Raw genomic sequence first — 21,573 nt, forward strand, 5'->3', positions numbered from 1 at the left:
AAAAATGAGATTTAATCAAATAAGAAGACATTTTTAGCATACTTTGAGAATACTTGCAAGTTGATTTCTTGGAAAACTTAACAATTGATATGCGTGAAGGAAAAGTGAAACACATCCTGGCTGTAAGCAGAACCATTAGGGGATTATAAAGCAGTTCTCAGGAATATTTTCAGATAACATAAGCATAAAAAAACACTGATGCCCTGACTTTGGTGTGTCAATATAAATGTCCTTTGCAATAATGTGAGATGTGAATGACATGCACACACCTATTCTCTTGTATTGGCAAGTTCTATCTGTTCTAGAAATAGATTGATTAAACTTTTGACTAGATAAATTTATTCCATCCCCACTGAAGCATCCCAGTTGTCACCATCAGGAAAAGCTACAAGAGAAGATGTGAAACTGGCTCCCAGTTTGCTTCTTAAGATGCAGTATCCTAAATTTAGAAACAGTGTCCTAGATCACATATTCGACTACTGAGACAGTCTAGATGTTATATATTTAGTGTTCAAAGTTAGATAAACCCTGCCTCTACACTACAGTTTCAACAGAATTTCTACCAAGTTCCCAGCAACTCTTAACATGGACTTCACTCCGTCCTACTCTGGTGGTTACATAGGCGTAATAGTTATCAAAGATGTGGTTTCGGATTAGTCAGTGATAGCCCTCTAGCTAGCATTATTATAAGACCATCTATTAAACATGCCTTGAATGCTTTTTCTTGTAAATGGAGAGGGACAAGAATTGCAACTCACAGAGTTCTAATTCAAGAATGTCTATCGGATTTGCTCCCTTCACAAACTTAGTTCTGCCATGCTTGCTTCCGTCTGTGGAGGTAGATTTTCTCAACTCTCAGTGATCAGATGTCTTCCACCATTTTAGCATACAAATGTGTGAAGAATTTCTTGTAGAACTCGTTGCAGTATTTTCCCATTTCCTGACTATGCTGCCGGTAATGAACCTCTCATAGGAACCGTGCCGGACATCAGGGCCCTCTTGTTTTTGTAACAGCATTTATATTGTACATTTGTTGAAGTTCAGATCTTCATAAAACCCTAGTGAAACAGCTAAGGGAAGAGTTTATGTTGTGTCTTTGATCAATAATGAAATGCATCAAAGCAGATCTGACATTAAAACACAGAACTATAGAAACTGTGAGAATAATATTGATGATTCATATCATTGAATGCTAGGTAGACATCAGGGATAATTTAACTTAAATCTTTCATCTTTTATGTAAGCAATATAATATCGGGAAAGGGATGACTTACTCAAGATGGCCACACATCTGCCAATTGGCCTGTTCATGTCCTATTCTTTTTTACTAAAACTCTGCTTACCTGCTCCGGAGACCTAAATTTTTGCTGTTTCTTACTATTCCCTGATTATAATGTTTAGAAATGTAAGTCCCCACCTAGATCAAAATATTTATATGGAAATTTCTGTGTAAATGCTGTATTCTCTAATTTGGATTTCATGATTATCTCTAAGAAACCTTTGCGGTTTCCCTATGATGTGCTAAGGTTATATTTCCTTCCTCCATAGACAGTCTGCCCATTCCCAGTTGTAAACATTGCACTTCTTTTTAGAGGAGACAATTGTCTATCACAAAAACAGTGACCACAAAAGAAGACATTTATGCTTCCTACAGAAAGACTCTTGGAACAATCTGTGTGTGTCAGCGTCCATTTACAGGCTCCAAACCATCATTAGTAATGTTTATATTTTTCATGCATTCATAATGCAAAACCACTTGCCATGTCTGCTTTCAGTGAGTTTGTAATTCATGTGTGAATTCATGACCTTGGGCATGTATTAGTGCATTATACAGGCACTAACAAGAAACCATACACACAGAGAATTGATTCATTGGAAGTTTTTGTTTGTTTTTGTATGTTTATTTGTTTTGTTTTATTTTTGCCAGTTTTGTCTTAGCTGCACTATTCTGGAAAATAACTCCCCCACTTTTGGAAATCAGGATGTACTAGCAAACAGATCTATTTTCATCTTTTATGCAAATTTGAAGAAAGGTAGAAAGACTAGGGGAAATAATTTTAAGGGTTTTTGGTAAGCATAGTTTTTTGTTTTCTTAATTTGAGGACAAATTATGGTGGTTTATATGATGGAATGAAAAAAAATGAATGGCTTTATAAAATAAACCAGTAGCAATTTTTGTGTTCATGGCCCAAATAAGCCAAGTAGAGGGAGCTGAATGGCTAAATTTACCATTCTAAATCAAACTACAGAATAAATCTAATCTAAATCTTAATACTCTAGGATTGGAACTGGGAGTGGAAGAGCCTGTCATTACTGACTTTCTTAAGAACAAAAACTGATTTCCTGCTATTCGGACTAGTTTGAGACTACCCTACCACCCAGGGTCTTGTGCTCATTGAGCCAAAAGCAGGAATAGTGCAAGAGAATTGCTAAGGAACCAAGGCCTGGAATCAGGCTGCTTGACATTGTCTTCTGTCTCAGGCTGTGTGATTTTAGGCAAGTAACTGAACCTGTCTGTATTTCAGTGTCTTCATCTCTACATGAGGCCATTAAAATAATATGGTATATATAAAATGTTCATTACAGTCCCTGGTATAATTTCTGCATATTGTTTGTAACTATACCTTATTCCATCAAATCTAGCTACTGAAGATTTTAAGTTGCCCTATCATTATATGAACCAAAAAGAAGGAAAAGAAATTGCCAATCTATTTTTAAGATGCATATTGATCTAGAGATATTAGAATGTAGGAAAAATGTGTGTCTCAGAATCAGTGAAACTTTTCTCTATCACTGTTGAACACTGCTAAAGGAAAAAAAAAAAAAAAAAAAAAAGAGGAAACCGTCTCATTTAAGCCCATGCAGTTAGCACTTACTGTGTTGTCTACTCATCCATTCTAGCCCTATGGTGTGTTCATGCTATTTGTGGTCAGGAGTTATTGCTCCTCTCTGTGCTATTGGCCACGTACAACGAGCTCTCCACAGAGCACACAGCAGATGATTAACCCAAGTGTGTGTCCGAATCAATTTCTAACTAAATTTGCAGTTCACAGAAACCCTTTGTTGTGATCAAAATTGCTAGTACCCACAACAGGAGCAAACAGAACAAAAAGTGTCTTTCTGTAAAAAGAGCTGCTGTACCTGGCTGCCGTCCCTGCCTGATCTATCTACAGTGAGACCTTCTGTGCAGCCCCTTTTCTCGGGGAGAATAGACTGTTATTATCTTCCAGCAGCACAGAAGTGAATACATTGTAATGCAGACCCATCAGCTTTAACTCAAAAGTACCTACTGATTAAATCCCCAGTGCAGCTTTTTTAGTAGAAACCAATCTGCCAGTTAGCAGTGTGAGAAGACGGAGAAGACGCTGCGTTTGTTCTGTAGTTAAGAATCAACCTGAGCAATTCAGAAACGTGCGGAGAAGCCTTGCCCAGCTGCCTGCCGTTCTGCTTGTTGTAAACAAATCCACTAGGACACAGACACAGCAGCTCCCCTTACAGGAAAGGTTGCATCCAAAATCACTGTCTTGTGCTCATAGTGTTGTGTGCTTTCTGAACTTCTGATATTGTTAGAATCCACAGTATAGCTAGTTTTTCAAGTTTCAAAACTTACTTCTGGTTGGAGTTTTAAAAACATATTTGTTCTTTCCCTTACTTAAAAAAATCTCAGAATTTTCCCCATGGTTAAACTCTTTGTATTTGACTTGATCTTAGCCAAAAGGCAGAGAAGCAATGAACTGCGTGTCTTTCGTATTTGAGCCTTTTAGTTTGCTTGTGGGAATTGATTATCTTGGAGGAAACTCAATAACTCCAGTTTTGGTTTCTGAAGGCTCTGCTCATACAAGTCCACCGCAACTAACTGTCCCTAGACCACTTTTGGATGCTCTCCGGACGTCTTTCTACCTGCTCCCATGTGGATCTTAAAACTCAGGAAGCGGCTAATCCTACTGTCTTCCTAGTTATGAAGCAGGCTTTCAACTTCGAAAGCAACTATGGCAAGAACTAGAAAGACACTACTTCAGGGGATTTCATTTCAAGATGAAGCTGGGATTTTAGGGACAAAGTGATAATGTACGCGTAGGTAGACAAAACTGGAGATGCTGGAGAAGGCTTTAGAGTTTGCGACAGAAGATTCATGTTTGGACTCTGCCACTTGCTAGTGTGTTGCTTGACCTTGAGCCACTTCCTTCCCCTCTCATAGGCTTGATTGATTCTCTTTTATGGAATATGAGAATATTAGTATCTACTCTGGAGGCTATGATGGAGATGGAGATGGATACATGTGAGGCCCCTGGCCCCTTGTCCTCTACGCCTAAGGGGAAGAAGGCCCTAGTATTTTAGGACACTGACCCAACTGTTAATCATTTAATAACATTGGTTTTTTGAACAAATCATTTCATTTTTTTAAAGATTTATTCACTTTATCACAAAGTCAGATATACAGAGAGGAGGAGAGACAGGAAGATCTTCTGTCCGATGATTCACTCCTCAAGTGAGCCGCAACGGGCCGGTGCTGCGCCGATCCGATGCCGGGAACCAGGAACCTCTACCGGGTCTCCCACACGGGTGCAGGGTCCCAAAGCTTTGGGCCGTCCTCAACTGCTTTCCCAGGCCACAAGCAGGGAGCTGGATGGGAAGTGGAGCTGCCGGGATTAGAACCTGCGCCCATATGGGATCCCGGGGCGTTTAAGGCGAGGACTTAAGCCACTAGGCCATGCCGCCGGGCCCAAATCATTTCATTTTTAAAAACATTCATCTCTCATTCTTTTATAAAGGTGTTCTATGGAAGCAATTAAATGAATGTATCGTGTGTGTGTGCGAGGATTTCATCAATGCTGCCACAAACGGATAGTGTTTGCACCATCCCTAGTCCTAGAAAAGGCATCACCTATTTATGTATGTATTTTTACAGTAAAATGGTAGTAACATTGTTATCTGTCATTTTTTTTTCTACTATAGCTTAACAGTTCATTCTTTGTTTTTTAAAATAATGGTTGGGCATACTACCACACTAAGACATCCCACAAATTTACAGATTTGGGTATGCCCTAAAAACATGCCTTGAAGTCATCAGATGCAGCAACAGGTATATTTAGCCTGAACTGGAAAGCTCATGCATGAAGCATAATCAGAACTGCATTATTTCTCTCTTGCTACGTTTCCTTCATAGCAGGTATCCATCAGTCCTCCAGCTCTAGCACTCACTCATAGACACTTAATGCAACTCGTTCTTTTTCTCTCTGTTGCTCCTGCCTTTCTCTTTCCTTTCTCTTCTCCGTCTCACCCTTCCTCCCCACTTTCTTCACTTAGCCATTTCTTTGTTTCCCTGGCAGTTTTAAAACTGCTGTTTTCATTATTTTCTTCTTTAATGTTAAACTCTGTATCATGTTAATTCACTTGAAAATAGTACTTAGTCTTTTTTAAAGATTTTTTTAAACTAATCTGAAAAGAGTCACAGAAAAGACACACACACACACAGAGACAGAGACAAAAAATGAGATTTTTTTTCTGCTAACTCACTCCCCAAATGGTCATAATGGTCAGGGCTGAGTCAGCTTCATCGAGGTCTCCAGCATGGGCAGTAGACAGGCCCGACCACTTGGGCCATCTTTCATCTGCTGTTTTTCTCAAGCCATCAGCAGAAAACTGCATTGAAACTGGAGCAGCCAGGACATGAGCTGGCACCCATCTGAGAAGCCAGTGTTGCAAGTGCTGCAGTTACCCACCAAGCCATAATGCCATTCCCAGTGCCTAGCCTTTCTATAAGGTCTCATTGTCCTGATGGTGCCTTGCAAGTATAAAACTGACTACAGATACCGTAATAACACATGTGCCAGGCATTTTTGAAGCACATGCATCCATGTTATCCTGCTTAATCCTTCAAAGTGGACACTATTTGTGTCTCCAAGTTAGACAGAAGATGGTACTGAACTGCCGGAAGTCAAGTAACTTGCTCATGGTTTCACAACCAGTAAGTACACAGGTAGGGTATATTTATCTACTTGGTTTGGTGTCTAGGAAACGATCTAACTGCTACAAACAGTTGCCTCTAGTGGTTGAATTCCTTCCACCGTAGTTTTCGCAATGGACCAATTATACTTCAGTAATTATATCTGTTACATGTGAACCCAGTAAAGTATATTGGCCCTGTATGTTATTGATATGGTTATATTTTATGTTTTGGTTTTCAGTGTCAGAGACATTATTTAACACCCAAAAGACCTGTTTGGAGTGAGAACCTGTAATTACATACCCTCCTTCTTCACGTGGCTGTTTGTTTTTCTCATTAAAAAACAGCTAACTTGAAGATGATAAAAACATCGATACCTTGTATCTGAAAACACATATTTAACATTTCAGCCTAACCTTACCAAATGTAAAAATATATTTGATGAGATAACCTAGAAATCACCCAGTCACAAGTGATTGTCCCTGACTTCTAATGCGCCACATGTGTTTGAAGGCACTGAAAGACATAAAGACCCAGTCTTAACTCTAATAGAGCACAGTGGGGATTGACTTGTCTCCTAACTTAGCTTTTTAAACTGTAGGCCAGAGTCTACCTACTTCATAAAAGTAAAGAGCACAGGCGGGGTGCCTTCTTCCTTGCATATCACGAGTCAAATTCTGACTTCCTTTAGATTTCATTTCTCCACGCCGAAGGAGAAGCTTGTTCCCTGGAATAGAACAAGCCTCATGAATCTATTGTATATAAAATAAGATGGGCACTTGGCCTAGTGGTAAGATGCTTGCCTGCGACATTAGATCCAGTAGCTGAATTCAGTCCCAGCAGTATCTGCTGACTCTGTCTTCCCGCTGACACATGAGCTGGGAAGGAGCTGGTGACCGCTCACGTGAGCAGCGTGTCAGGTGCTATATGGTCACGGTAAGCTGGGTGTATGATAGAAGCTCAGTCGTTAGGTGAGTGATTAGCCTGGGAGGCCTGTGTTGATTCTCTCACACCGTGATGTTCTGTTTCTTTGACCTTAACAAGATGTGATTTAAAATAAATGTTATCAAGATGGGAGTCTGAGGATGAGGTTTCTTTTTTGTTTTCTAACTATTTTGATGTCCCTGCCCACTCCTTAAGCTTAGGGTTCATATCCTCTCTTAGTCTGTGATTCAGGTTTGCACACGTGGCTGCAGTGATTGAAAAACTGTAATTAGAATAGTTAATGAGCAGTGAAATGATGCCTACTTTTGCATAAGTAGCAGTTAGGGTGCCACATTAGGAGAGATATGAGAAGGTGGTCCCCATTTCCTACCCACTGATTAATTGGCCTTTTTTTGTCATCAGTGAAACTTGAGGAAAATAACTGTTTTTTTTTTTTTGGCTGAAAATATTGACCCTGGTGGGTGTTGCTGTGAAACTAACCATTGATTTACATTTTCTTCCTTTTATATTAATCTTTGTTGTCATAGTTCAAGGAATTCTCTTATTACATTTAGAAAAGAAATCCATCATAGAATTCTAGAGGCTTGAATCAAGCTTTACGAAGTTCCCATTACGGGGTTATAGTTGTGGTTATAGTTGTGGAATCCTGGAGTTCAATCTCCCTCTGTGGCTGTGATAGAGAAGGCATTTTTCAGGGCCATGATGGCTAAAGTCATTCAGTAAGTTTCGCATTTCACGGTATGCAACAAATATCATTTTCTGAGAAGATTCTCTGGATAAAAGAAAATTAATGAATGTAGGAAAATATTTTCTCAAAACTAAACTATCGTCATGTATCTTGTAGTCATGTTAATGTGAACATTAAAAACGTTTTGCTTTTCTGGGTGAAAATGCAACATACTAATCCTGTAAATTAGAATAACTATGTAAAAGTTTGATAAAATTTCATTAATGTAGATAATGCATTCACCCAATTGAACTGAGAAAATCAGTGGGAAGGATTCATATTTCAGCACCGAATACATACAATCCAGCAAATCCCTCTGGTTTTTTTCCTACCTTTCACAAGTATTCATATTTCCTGTGTTTGTATTCCTTTAAATACGTGATGGCAAGAGCTAAGGTGATCATGAGTTGTTTGAAAATCCCCTGTCAGGGTCTGGGGTAAACCAACGTAGCCATTAGTTCAAGGACAAGAATAAGGTGGTAAAGGGCACGTGTCGCTGTGTTGGTGATACATTTGGTCAGCTCATGGCTGCATTGCATGACAGAGAGCTGACACTCTTCGTTGTTTTAATTGTGTGCTTTCTGCTAGCATCAAAGCTGCCTCATGACAGTGAGTATATCTGGTTCAATGAGACATCCCTGTTATTACCATAGCAAGTATTTGTGAAATGAATGTGTATTTGAGTTAAAAACAAGCAGAAAAAAGTTTTAGTGGACTGTTGCGTCTCCCTCTTCTCAAATATTCACCTGATGCTAAACTGGATGTCATGTTATCATTTATCAAGTCATGAATAAGAAAAGTTGGTTAGGTTATGTCCATAGCACTGTGTTGCAGTGCAGGACCTCTAGAGATGAGGAACATTGGACCCTATGGAAAATGGTCCTTTCTCAATGTGGAAAATCTACTTTGCTTTTCCGGTGCCCCTTCTTTCAGCAACATATTGTCAGGATAGTGCAGGAGACCACGTATCCCTGAGAGTGATTCTGTATGTAAATCAGGAAGCCATTCCCCCACCTGAAATAAAGCAGTGGAAGAATGCTGATCACAGGGCACATATTTCTTGTTGGATTGTTAATTATGTCTAAGCCAGCGCTGAGGGGTGAAGGGGCAAAGCAACCTTCTTCAAAGCTAAAACTAGCAGCCTCAGTATTTATTTCTCTTCAGTCTTCATGTACAAATATTTGCATGAAAAGAACATCACTGTTTCCTTAAGACCTCCTCTGCTCTTGGTTCCTCATTTGCTCTTGAAAGAGGATATAATCTTTTTTGTGCTTGATCTGTAATCATTCCCACAGCAACCAATTGTGACGCCACAGACCAAGGATTGTAATTTTCCTTAGACAATAAACAAATGAACTCTGTGAAACAAAGCTGCTCATTTTTTCCCAAATATTTCTGAGAACAATAAACACCAAATCTAAAAATGTTGGCTACCTCTGCGATAATGTTTAAGGACAATAATACCAACTTGTTTGGTGACATGGTTGGTACTTTTCCATCTTTCCATTCAGTTCGTACCATGCAGTAATCATTTGCTTATCTCTTGCTATGAGCAAAGCTTTTTTGCTTCACTCTGGAGGGACAAAGGTGAATATTGCGTAATCTTTGCCCTTGAATTTAGAATGTAAAAGTTTCTTTACTTTTTAATCCAAGCTTTAATGCGGAGGCACAAAAAATAGATTTTGTCAGAATTCCAATATCATGCAGGTGTAAGACCTACTCCCTAAATAGGACTTGGGTTTTGTCTTATTATATCCACCATATTAGGAGTGATGGGATTTTAAAAATTTTCTGACATTTAATAAATCTTAGGATTTAGAATCCCAGTAGATCAGTACCGTGAGAGTGCTTGCAAGCATTTAAAATTTTAAAAACCTGCTCTTTTTTTTCCATTTCTTGAGCAGAAAAACTCTTTTTCACATCCTTTTACTTGAAGGTATGTAGAATACGATTAAGGAGCAGAGTTGCTTGCTTGTTATGTATCCCTCTCAGGACTCTTTAATGTTTGTCTAAACTATGAAATTACCTACCAAGCTAGTATTATATTTCTTAATTTTTACCAAAATTGTCCACTTTTTGTGACATCTATTTCTCCAGAAAGAAACATGGGAATTTGAACTTTAAGTTCAGGTAGCCCTTTTATATCTTTATTTGTAAGGAAATGTTGTTAGAGCCTGCCCCTTGTCCATTTTACCATTTATAAGATTGTTTAGCTTCTTTGTATTCTGTTTACTGCCTTGTTATATTATCATAGAATAATCTCAAATTGAAGTAAATATGATGTAAATAAATAATATTTGACAGCTGCATTTATGAAGTTACTCCCATAATGTCTGCAACAGCCACCATGATGAAGCTGGGAACTGGAAATTCAATCTGTGTCTACGATATGGGTGACAGGAACCCAAAGCTTGGTGCCATCTCCACTGTCTTCCAGGCTGTATATTGGTAGGAAGCTGGGACAGAGAGCTGAAGTCAGTCAGGGACCCTACACCACCACTCTGATGTGAGACTCAGGTCCTCTAGCCAGCAGCTGAACCCTAAGCAAGATGCCTAACCATAATAGGGGTTTTAAATGAACTCAAATATTATTATTTGCTTTTTGCTTTTGCCAGCACTTGATTCGCCGTACTTTTCATGTGGAAAAATAGAGTCATTTTTCAGTAATGTTATCTGAAAATAAATGTTCAAAGATCTTCTTGAAAGGGTGTGTCTATTCAAATTTTTCTGATTGAAACTGAGAAGGTGATTTTTTTTTTTTACTTCTCACAAATCCTAGAACGTGATCAGTGAACTAATGGCCTAGAACATAGCCAAAAGATTATTTCAAGCTGTCTCAGGTATCAGTATAAACTACTATAAAGTGAATGCTGCCAACATTGACAGGGAAGATAATCTGAAGAATACATCAGCATGTGAATTCCATCTTGGTGATCTTGGTGTACATTTTAAAAAATGAGGACGATAAAAATGAAATTGAATAAGATATGTTTCCCAGTTTTAAAAGACTTTGATGGGACTGAGAAAAAAATCTGAAATTGTTGAAGTTAACACAAATATATTGTGCATTCACCTGCACTTTGCCAGCCATTTTGCAGACTTCAAAATTATACCATTCTCTATTTCCATTCAGCAACTTTGAGCTGAAGAAATAATGGATTGTCATATTAATCAAGAGGATTATAATAGTGAAGCTAAACAACTTTAGAAAGAGAAATACTGCAAAACTAAATATAGCTACTGGCCAATTGGATGGTGCATCCTGGAGTGTGTGATGGTGGGCAATATGGAAGCATGTGGAAAAGATCTCTACAATGGGGTTTGGGCAGAATCTGGAAAGCAAAATACAACTTAGTAACGCTCAGCAAGCCAGAAGTAGGCCAGCGTGAGTAAGTCAGGATTGAGAGTCCCTAATATAAACAGAAAATCACGGACCAAAGGCTAAAATTTACAGTTATTCACTAGGACTGAGTTTAATCAATGCAACATTTATACCAAGGAGCTGTGTGCCCTGAAGAGCACAGTATGATAATTCCTGACTTTAAAGAACTTCATGTCAGTTCAGGAAAAAAAGATAGTTAAAAACAAGTGTGACACAAATGTGGAAACAGTGCTATCGGCATTCCACCGTTAATCACCCAAGAGAATTTAGTAAGCTGTTTCAGAAAACAGAAAACTGTGGTTTGGTCTTTCAGGTATCACATACCTAATCATTGGATTAACAGTAATAGTTCTGTTTCTATCTTTGTAACACATGACAGTTGTGAGATTTTTGCTGTGTTTTGTCAGCATTTACTGTGTCCCCTTGGTATAAATAGATAGCTTTCACTGGCAACCTGCGTTTGACCATGTAGCTGTACCACGAGTTAACAGAGTAATAAGAGATGACACCTGCCATGAACTTTTGTGTTCTGATTTAGCAAGCTATGGTTAGTGCTTAACACAATCCTGGTCTTTGTTAATGGCAAATTTATGGAAGACGATCTTTTAGAAATATTCCATGAGAATTCATAGTAGTGACACCCATCTGAGCATTAGCATCATCCTTAAAACTGTGCAGACCTATCCTTTCTGAGTTTTTGTACTTTTTGCCAGCCTCAGTGTTTTCTACCAATAATCCTCTGCCTCTTACTCCATTGTTACTTACTACTACCAAGGAGTGACTCTGCATGCGTTTGCTGTCATCAGTAGAATTTCTTCTGAGAGAGTGATACAGAGAGGGATACCCTGTTGATCGATAGAACAGGGGAGAGATTGAGAACATGTATTTTTTCTTGTTCTATGTCAGATAGGAATAAAAGTATAGAATGAATAACGATTGTACCTAAGATTCCACTCCTTGAAATTGCATGAGATTTGTGCTGATGACTGTTCAAATGAAAAGCTATTGCTTGTCCTTCATTACCAGAAAATTTGTAAATAAACATTTGCAAATATGGCATAAATGCATCTCTCAGCCAAAGCTGGCAGAACTATCTGGCATTTAATCTATGTTCCTTATTATGCAGTTTTGCAATAAGGAATGAAGCTTTGTGATAGTAAATTTATAATTTACTTATATAATAGAATGGAAAATTAAGATCTCAGACTTCAAATTCAGAAATTTAAAATTTGCTTCCTAGTTCACCTAGTTCTTCTGGACTACAAGTTTGACTTACGGAAAATGCCTTAAGTCTTCTAAGACTCAATTATTTTACCTGGAAAGGCATCTAAATTTATTATGTGAACCAGTGTACATTTTACATGAAACAGGAAAATATTTGAAAGGTACTTTTTACAGGAAAAAGTTTTATTTGTTTTACTTGAAAGAGTTAGCAAGGGAGAGACCAATAGTGGGCTTCCACCAATGATTCATTCCTCCAAATAGCTGCAAGGGCCGCAGCTGGGCTGATCCAAAGCTGGGAGCCAGGAGCTTCTTCCAAGTCTCTCACATGGGTGCAGGAGCACAAATAATCACGTGAAACCTCTGCTGCTTTCCAAGGCTGATAGCTGGGAACTGGATTGGAAATGGGATAGCGGGATATGAACCAGCATCCATATGGGATACCAGTTCCTAAGGTGGAGAATTAGCATGATACACCACTGTGCTGGCCCCAAAAGTAATCTTTTAGTTTAGAAATAAAATCTAAAATTCCAGAAAGTGTTGAGTTGTGCCAGCCTTACATTTTCTTATTGCAGGTAAGAGCAAAATTCACATGGTACTTTAGATTGTAAATATTTTATGAAATCTCTAAGTCAGTGCTGTGGTATAAGTACTAGCTGAAAAACTTTTGTGTCCTCTTTAGTTGGAGATCTGTATTTGGTATGGTATTGTTACTTAACCTCAAAGGAGTAATGATAGCATCAACATAGGGTTCTTAGTGGATGTACTATGCCCAAAAGACACATGTAGAATTTCAGATATAATTGGAGCTAGTTACATTTAAATGTTTGGGGATGAGATGAGTAAGGAATTTTTAAAATGACTTATTTTTTTACAAACCTAGATGACATTTGTCTCTGTTACTTTCCTTCTTAAATCCAGTTACATGTCACAACAGTGATGAAAAGAAAGCTATTCATTCATGAGTTAGTTTGTCTCTTGAAATTTCCTTTGCAGTATTTTCTGGGTGGTTTCCATTATCAAGTGAAAAGGACAAAGTAAGAAATGTGACTATCTTGGCTGGGCATTTTAATATGTGGGAGGCAGAAATGAATTTTTTTGCATGCATTACCTGGGCATCTGCCATAGTTTTGGGCTTCCATGCAAAATCAAATGTATTAGCCTTAGAGAGAAGGTGGGCATGCCTGGTCACTAAGATCGTCTTCATTAAGGGATTATCTCACATAGGACAATAGGTAGAAGCAGGGAAAGTGAAACACCTCACATTCTGTGAGTAATGTGTTTGCCTCAGGTGGTTTGTGCTGCATTTATTTGGGTCTGCACATATGTGTTCGCATTCAAAGAGCCATGGGAGACTGGCACATTATTCTTATTGATTTGATGCCAAAAACTACAGCTCCTTTATCCATGGAAATGACAGAATATAACTCTGGCATGTTTAGTGTAAGTCTACGCATCAGAAAATCTATCTAAAGAATAATTACATTAGTCTTTTGCATATACACAAGTGTCATTCTCTCCTCTTCCTAGGAATATTCGACGCATTTCGATTACTAAGTATTGTAGTCTCTGAATGATAGCTGATAAAATAACTTCTTGTTATAAAGCTATTGTAGTTATTTTTCTCTTTAAAATATAAGTCTGAAGGGTAGAATAACAGAAGGGGAGCAAGAGGGGGAAATAGAGAAAAATCTTACATATATTGATGTATTTCTCAACTGACTGCAACAACCAGGGCTGTGCCAGGCTGAAACCTAAATCTAAGACTCCATCTGTGACATCCATGTAGGTGGCAGGGGCTCAACTGCTAGGGCCATCTTCTGCTTCTGCTCCAGTAGAGCAGCTGGAAATCTAACTGGCACTCATGTGTGATGCCAGCCTCATGAGCAGTAGTGTAGCCTGTTGACCCCTAATACAGACCCCTATTAATTGCTTTCTACACATTCAACAAGCAGGAGCCAGTGGGTTGGCTCAATTGGCTAATTCTCCACCTTCAAGCTCTACGCACCATTTTGGCTGTGTTTCCTGTCCTGGCTGCTCCACTTCCCATCCAGCTCCCTGTTTATGGTCTGGCAGAGCAGAGGAGGACAAGCCAAAGTCTTGGGACTCAGCACCCACCTGAGGGATCTGAAAGAAGCGTCTTGCTTTTGGTTTGGAATCAGCTTAGCTCCAGCCATTGCAGCCTTTGGGGAGTTAACCAGTGGATGGAAGAGATGGAAGAATTCTTTCTCTCCATCTTTCTACAAAGTTTCCTTTCCAATAAAAATAGTGATTAAAAAAATATAACAAGCAATGTTTAACCATATAATTTAACACATCTGAAAGTTTTTTCTTGCTCCACACATTCTGTTAAGTGCAGGATTCTTGGTTTATTTTCCAAACAACAGAAACACTAATCTGTAAACCGTTTGTACAGATTGCTGCTTGTGATACTATAGTCTTTAAGACATTAACCATAAATCTGCGCACACCTTTTTATTACTCACTGATTTCTCACAGCCATACTGTCTTATAAGTACCACGCGCTAACCGATTGCGCAACTGGAGCCACTACTCACTGATTTCTATAGGAGAGAGTTAAAAACCAAAGCAACAGGATGAAAAGTATTGCTACTCTCATTCCTCTACATCACTGAGTTTGGAAAAAAAGGAAGTCTTCCGCCATTAGTAGTGTTAGGAAAGATGTGGAGCATATTAAAAAGCAATGTGCATCTTTTTATGGCTTTCCAGCAATGGCTCTGTTCTTTATATGTCTGTATTATTTACTCTTGAGGCCAACTGTGGTATTTGGGAACGCGAATTAAAACAAAAAATGTTAAAATAAATATTTTCATACATGATAGAGAATGTTTGTGTTTATCAACAACTTAGATACATAAGTGGAAGTTCCTGACCCCATTTCTGCACAACCGCATTTGCTTGTGCTTGCAAAACAACCGTGTAAGTGCAATAGAAGAACTGTTTAGACATAATAAATCCTACAGTTAGAAACTCATGTGATTTGTTTCTAACACCTAGCACCATGGCTGTTCCTGTGAATTACTATAAATTGAATGACTATTTTGTAAATGTTAGATTCTTTTGACAGGGCTTATTTTTCTCCCCCATACATTTTCATCTGTCATGGCACCCATTAATTTTTAATTTATATCACGTGAACAAATTTTACATAGTTACAATACAGACTAAGGAAGATAGCTTCGCATTTCATCCTCCAGGTAAACATCATGCTCCTTTGCTCTACTATTGAGTTAAAGAATTCCGTAGCTTTCTTTGTTTTTTCACCTTTTGAACCCATGGCAAATAAGGTGATTTTAATGCACTTGTAGGAATAAATGATAGCCTTTGTGAAAGAAACTATGAATGATAAGGAAAAACCACATGTAGATTACCAAGGTTTTGAAATATGATTAACTTAACCCTTTTTAGGATATTATTTTTATTGGAAAGAAAGATTTATAGAGAGGCAGAGAAAGAAATTTCATCAGCTGGTTTACTCCCCTAATGGCCAAAATAGCCAGAGGTGAGCTTATCCAAAGCCAGGAGGCAGGAGCCTCTTACAGGTCTCCCACATAGGTGAAGGGACCCAAGGACGTAAACATCCGGCACTGCTTTCCTAGGCCATAACCATAGAACTAGATTGGAAATGGAGCAGCCAGAGCACAAACCAATGCCTATGTGGTAAGGGATTAGCATGTTAAGCACCATGTCAGCCTTTAAACGTATCTTTTTTTTTTTTTTAAGATTTTTATTGTTATTGGAAAGCCGGATATACAGAGAGGAGGAGAGACAGAGAGGAAGATCTTCTGTCCGATGTTTCACTCCCCAGTGAGCCGCAACGGGCCGGTACGCGCCAATCCGAAGCCGGGAACCTGGAACTTCTTCCGGGTCTCCCACATGGGTGCAGGGTCCCAATGCATTGGGCCATCCTCAACTGCTTTCCCAGGCCACAAGCAGGGAGCTGGATGGGAAGTGGAGCTGCCGGGATTAGAACCTGCGCCCATATGGGATCCCGGGGCTTTCAAGGCGAGGACTTTAGCCACTAGGCCATGCCGCCGGGCCCTAAACGTATCTTTTAATCCAATTTCTCAGAAGTCCTTGGAAGGCAGCATTTTAATTGTATATTAAAAGTATTTGATCGAAACATCTATTAATACCTTTTAGTGTGATACATTCATAAATTCTGAATGGTTTTCTGCTATGAAAGGTGGGTTACTCCCACATCCATTCATTGCATAACACAGAGTCTTGAAAGATTACTAATTCAATCCTTCACACCCTAGTGTGGCCTAGATCAGTCACTATGATAGTAACAGAGAAGGTAAGATGTGATAACTAATTAGATAGAAATAGGAGAAAATTGAGTGCGTAAACCTGAAATCATTGTCACATCAGTATTAAATGGAACACAGAGCAAAACAGAGCCTTCAACACTGACCAGTGACAACCAGAAAGCTAAAACCCTGGGCTTTGATTTCTGAACTTTGCACTCACCTGGTCTTCCACTCCTTCCTCACATTCTAATTTATCATTGGATTTAACTGAACTCAGGTTCTCTTTGAAGAAAGCACTCATTATGCCAATTGTATGCCTTTGGTAATTGTGCAAAAGACAACCATTTCCAACTGTGCAAACATGGATCTTTTACATGTGGCTATATGTTGATTTACTCTTTCTCCAATGTAGGTAAGAGAGAATGTGTTAGAATTAAAACTTGGCTTCATTGCAGAAATACGCAGTCAATAGCAGATTGCTCTTTTAAACTTCAGAGCATCTCAGGACAAAAAGTAACTAAGAGCCAAAAGAGCCAACCAATGGGGAACTTTGTGGGGGAAAGATAGTGTTTCTCTGAAAGTTAAGGTCACTGAAAGTTTAATTTCCTGTAAAAAAAAGACAGCGGTTGGTCTGACCTAGACTTTGCCTAGTGAAGTGGTTTGCCTGTTCCTTCTATATAATTAAATTATTGTCAGTTGTTTAAAGAAATGCACATTTACACAAAAGCAGTATGAATCTTTCTTTGTGTTTTCTCTTTGATGAGTTTCTAAAGGAATATTTTGTGGTTGCTCTCTTGGTGGGTAGATGGGTGGAAAAACACAGAGCCACTGCTGTTGTGTGGGGATTTGCATATACATATTATGTTTCTCTTCAAGATAACAAGGTCAGATTTCCCAGAATTGTTAAAGGATTTTAAATGATGACCTGAGCTTCATTTGAAAAGGTCACTCTCATAATGGGTTGTAATTTTATTGAGTGACTATAATCTGATGTCTGTAAAATCTACACTGTGACTATAAAATTGACTATCCCCTTTGTTGTACGTTTTGAATTCCAGCTGTAGAAAAGCAACACTGTGTAGATGTTTAGTTTCCAGCCTTCCTTGTATTGTGTTTGAATTGTGAAGGGAAAATGTAATACAATCATGGAATCCTCTCCAGCTGGGCCATGAAAGAAGCATAGCATGGAGACTAGGCAGTCGGATTCTGAGGTCAAAATGCCTAAGGCCCTATTGTGGCTCCCTTCTCTCAGTACTGGCAGCAAGGCTCTGAGAAAGTTATTTGGCTTCTATGTGCCTAGGTTTCCTCATCTGGAGAATTATAATCTTAATGACAACTATGGCCTATACTCTTTAAGAAGGTAAAATGAGTTTATTGATATAAACGACAAAGAAAACAGTAAATAGTAACTGTTGCAACTATTGAATAATTGCATGTTAATTCTGATTTTCTATCAAGAATAGAGTGAAAAATTATAAACCCATCTGTTATATATGTAATTTATTTTCCACTTTCCTATTTTAAGACAGTTGCAATTGCTTCATCGTAGAGAAAATGATAAATGTTTGAGGAAATAAATATGTTTATCTTGATTTGAACATCACACAGTGTATCCCAAATCATCACATAGTACTCCATAAATATGTATAACTTTATGCATTCATTAAAATAATGGTAAATCCAAATTACCCCCCCCCCCAAAAAAGGGGAGGAATTTGAACTGTCAGGTTACAGATTCATACAGGGTGGAATTAGCAAGTCTCTACTTGAAACATTCCTTTTTCTAAAATTTAATGTACAAGGAGGATTTCCCATCTATTTGATCCACCTTGACCTCAACAGATTGATTGAGTTACAAACTCATTGCCCATAGGGAATGCTGCTGTTCAGAGGTTTTTTATGTACTGTGCTACAACACAGCCCCCAAATGTAGCATATGTAAAAATCTAGGAGTCAACTGGTGACTACAAAAACTAACATTTCATTTCTAAGTTGTAAAACACTCCTCAGAGAGATTGAATAAAACCTGTCCAGGATGCCAGCTTGGCAGTTGGACTTTTGCCTGGGTGTTGGGATGACAGCTGTCTCATACAGAAGGATGTTGTGGTAGACAAAGCTGGAAGCATGAGTAGAGACAAGGGAGAGTCAAGTTCACATACAAATACAGCAAGCTCAAAAAATGGGATTGTGTACATCAGGATACAGGGTGCTTATTTCAAATTGTTATGACTTGTGTTGGGATGACCTCTGCTTAACTTCTTAGCAGTACTATGTATGGTCAGCCAAAGAATGAGGTTGACTTCTCTGTCCTTCCGGATCCACCATTACCTATTATCCATGTAGTCATTGCGTTGTTCTTTTTGAAGACAGCAGTAGTAGTAGCCAGATAGCAAAAAGGCAAAGCAACTCAGCAACACAACATCGTGGGGTTTGAGAAGAAGGGTCACAGTTATCCCAGCATCTTGACCTTGTACAGTTATACAGTGATTTCAAAAAAGTTTCATGGATAATTGAATTTAAAGGTAAATTCATTGTGGTGCAAAAAGAATTTGAAATCTGCATTTTCCTTTCATGAATACCATTTATTTGCTTGGATTTTTAAAAAGGAGTATAATAAGCTTATCTTTTAACTCCATTTCTCCATACTTTTTGAAACCCCATCCTATGTATAATTGCGATTTGATTTTCCTTAGCCAGTTTTATTTTTATGAAAACACAGTGGTAAAAGATCTCAGTATAGTTCACCTACTTTCATTATTCTTTTCTGAGTTTACTGCTCTCAGCATTCTGACAAGCTCCAAAAATAATGACCTATGCTGTGTGTTGTTAAATGTTCAGTCAGACAGATAGATACAGATGGATGAGTGCTGTGTTGCACAAAGACAAGTCAGCATTATTTAATCAATGTTTGTTTGATCCTTGCAAAATGAGTATAAATGTAAGCTGTATCCCATCTGTTTTATCATCCATGTGAAGCCAACCGCATTTTTAAAACTTGAGTTCTTATGTAATTGCCCCAAAATAACACAGGATGAGGTTGGGAAGAAATATCATTCAGATTGGTAAGAAAAAGGATAGCCATGTTTAGGTGTTATTTTACCAGTTGGGCCACTTCTGTTTGCACTGGTATTTTGGATTCTTGCGTAGCCTTGTTGAAGGTTAGTATTTACTGAATGGTATTTCTCAGCTAAGTTTTGAAATACTCAGACCTGGGTTTGAGGGTAACTATATGAGTCTATCTGTGTGTAATTAACCTAATTATTTACTCAGCAAATAACACACAGTGCCTGTCACAAAGAATCTCAGACTTAATGAATTAATCTTTCCTTTCTTCAATTCCTTCATCTGCCAAGTGAAAAATCAACAATGTCTACCCCATCACAGTTGTGAAAATTAAACATGATATTGCATGTTAAATTTAATAGCCTGGCAGTTATTAACATACTGTAATAAGTGGATCTGTTACTTACAGTGTGTCTTCTCTGGGACTCTTTGAGTATAAGCAAATTAACATATGTGACACATAACTCATCTTGCCTTTATCAGTTTTTAAACTCTTCAGTACAGATACCAAACAAACCATGCATTAGGCTGATGAGGAAAGATGAGGAAAGGACATGGCTTAAAAATATCTTTGAGTTGATAGATGAAATTTCGTCACAATAATTAGAGCATATCATTTTATGCATCTTTGAGGGATCTTCATTAAGGCTATCAAAGGGAGATCTCCAGTGACATTAGCAGCTGCTTGAGGTATTTCCGAGATTGAGGTGTAAGTAGTTTTTGTACCCAGTAATGTTCATCAGATTAAAGTAGAATATCAGTATTAGCTGTAATTTCAGGATCATGTACTTTAATTACTAAGCCATATGATAATAGGTATTAAAATGTGAATTGTGAGGTTTCCCTAGTCTGCTCTGTCATCTTGTTCTGAGTTGATAGTGAGTTATTTCTTGAACATGATTCAAAACATTTCTTTATCAGCTCTATTTATTTGAAATTCTCGTGTTGAACCATTTACTGAGCAAGCTATGCCACAGACGGAAAAAACTGCTGCTGTATAGGTAGAACCAAAAGCTAAAGAATTTTGAATTTAAGCTGTACTTTACCACAAACCAGTAGGGACTTAGACTGTCCCTATTAGAAAGGTTGTTTAACAGAGGAATGAAGAGTGAATTGGAATACGAGATTAGAGGGGCAGTATCACTCAGGACCACAGGCAGTAAAGATCTGGGCTTCAGGAGTGCCTGTTGGATTATACACTTACAACCCATTTGAGAGAATTTCAAAGATAGGTCTTGGTCATTGAATGGAGTGCTTCTGTGAAGACAAGGTTCAAGACTGATTAAAAGGCTCCCAATGAGACATCTGCATACTTCAGATACTTTTGCTCTTGGAATATTTGGAAGGAATTATATTCTGCAGAAGACATGATAAATTTCCCTGGAGAAACAAATTGAAATGTCCTTTAATTACATTATTCTTTAGAATCGCAGGCAAGAATAATTAGTTTCCTTAACGCTATTCCACGATTACAATTTTATGTGAAGATTAACCTGAGAAAGGGAAAAGGTGTTATATCCCTTAGTAAATAGGAGATTTCGGTCTAACCTGCCGAGGATTTTAGTGTATTGGAGACCACACAAGACGATTAATAGGCTTGACTCATGGTACTCCATGCATTTTGCTACAGCACTGGATTCTGTCTTTTAACAGAAAGCAAATGTCTTTTAGTATTGTGATGACTGTTAGATATACTTTACTTCCAACTTCTATATGCGTATATAAATGCAAGGAAAAGACTCAGAAGCAAAAATAATCGTGAGAATTCCATTAACATAATAAACTGACCTTACTTCAAAAAAAAAACTGTTGTGTCAGTAGTACCTTATTTTATCATTATTTTTGAAAACCAATTTGAACCATTTAAAAATCATGTTTATGTTGTTGCTAAACTGTCTCCATATACTGTGAAATTATAAATCTTAAAAAGGTGCCAATCTTACTGTGTTGAAAGCTATTTTGATTTCTGTATCAGTGCTAGAAATTTTTTAATGCCCTTGAGTTTTTATAATCA

At 38.0% G+C, this 21,573-nt stretch overlaps 1 protein-coding gene across 17 annotated transcripts in view; it reads left to right on the forward strand.

Moving 5' to 3' along the window:
• Positions 1-21,573, forward strand: part of PTPRD (protein tyrosine phosphatase receptor type D) — a 1,483,320-nt gene that overhangs the window by 1,390,212 nt on the left and 71,535 nt on the right. The gene's annotated exons all lie outside the window — the stretch shown is intronic.

Source organism: Ochotona princeps, chromosome 14, assembly GCF_030435755.1.
Source record: "Ochotona princeps isolate mOchPri1 chromosome 14, mOchPri1.hap1, whole genome shotgun sequence".
Classification (NCBI taxonomy): domain Eukaryota; kingdom Metazoa; phylum Chordata; class Mammalia; order Lagomorpha; family Ochotonidae; genus Ochotona; species Ochotona princeps.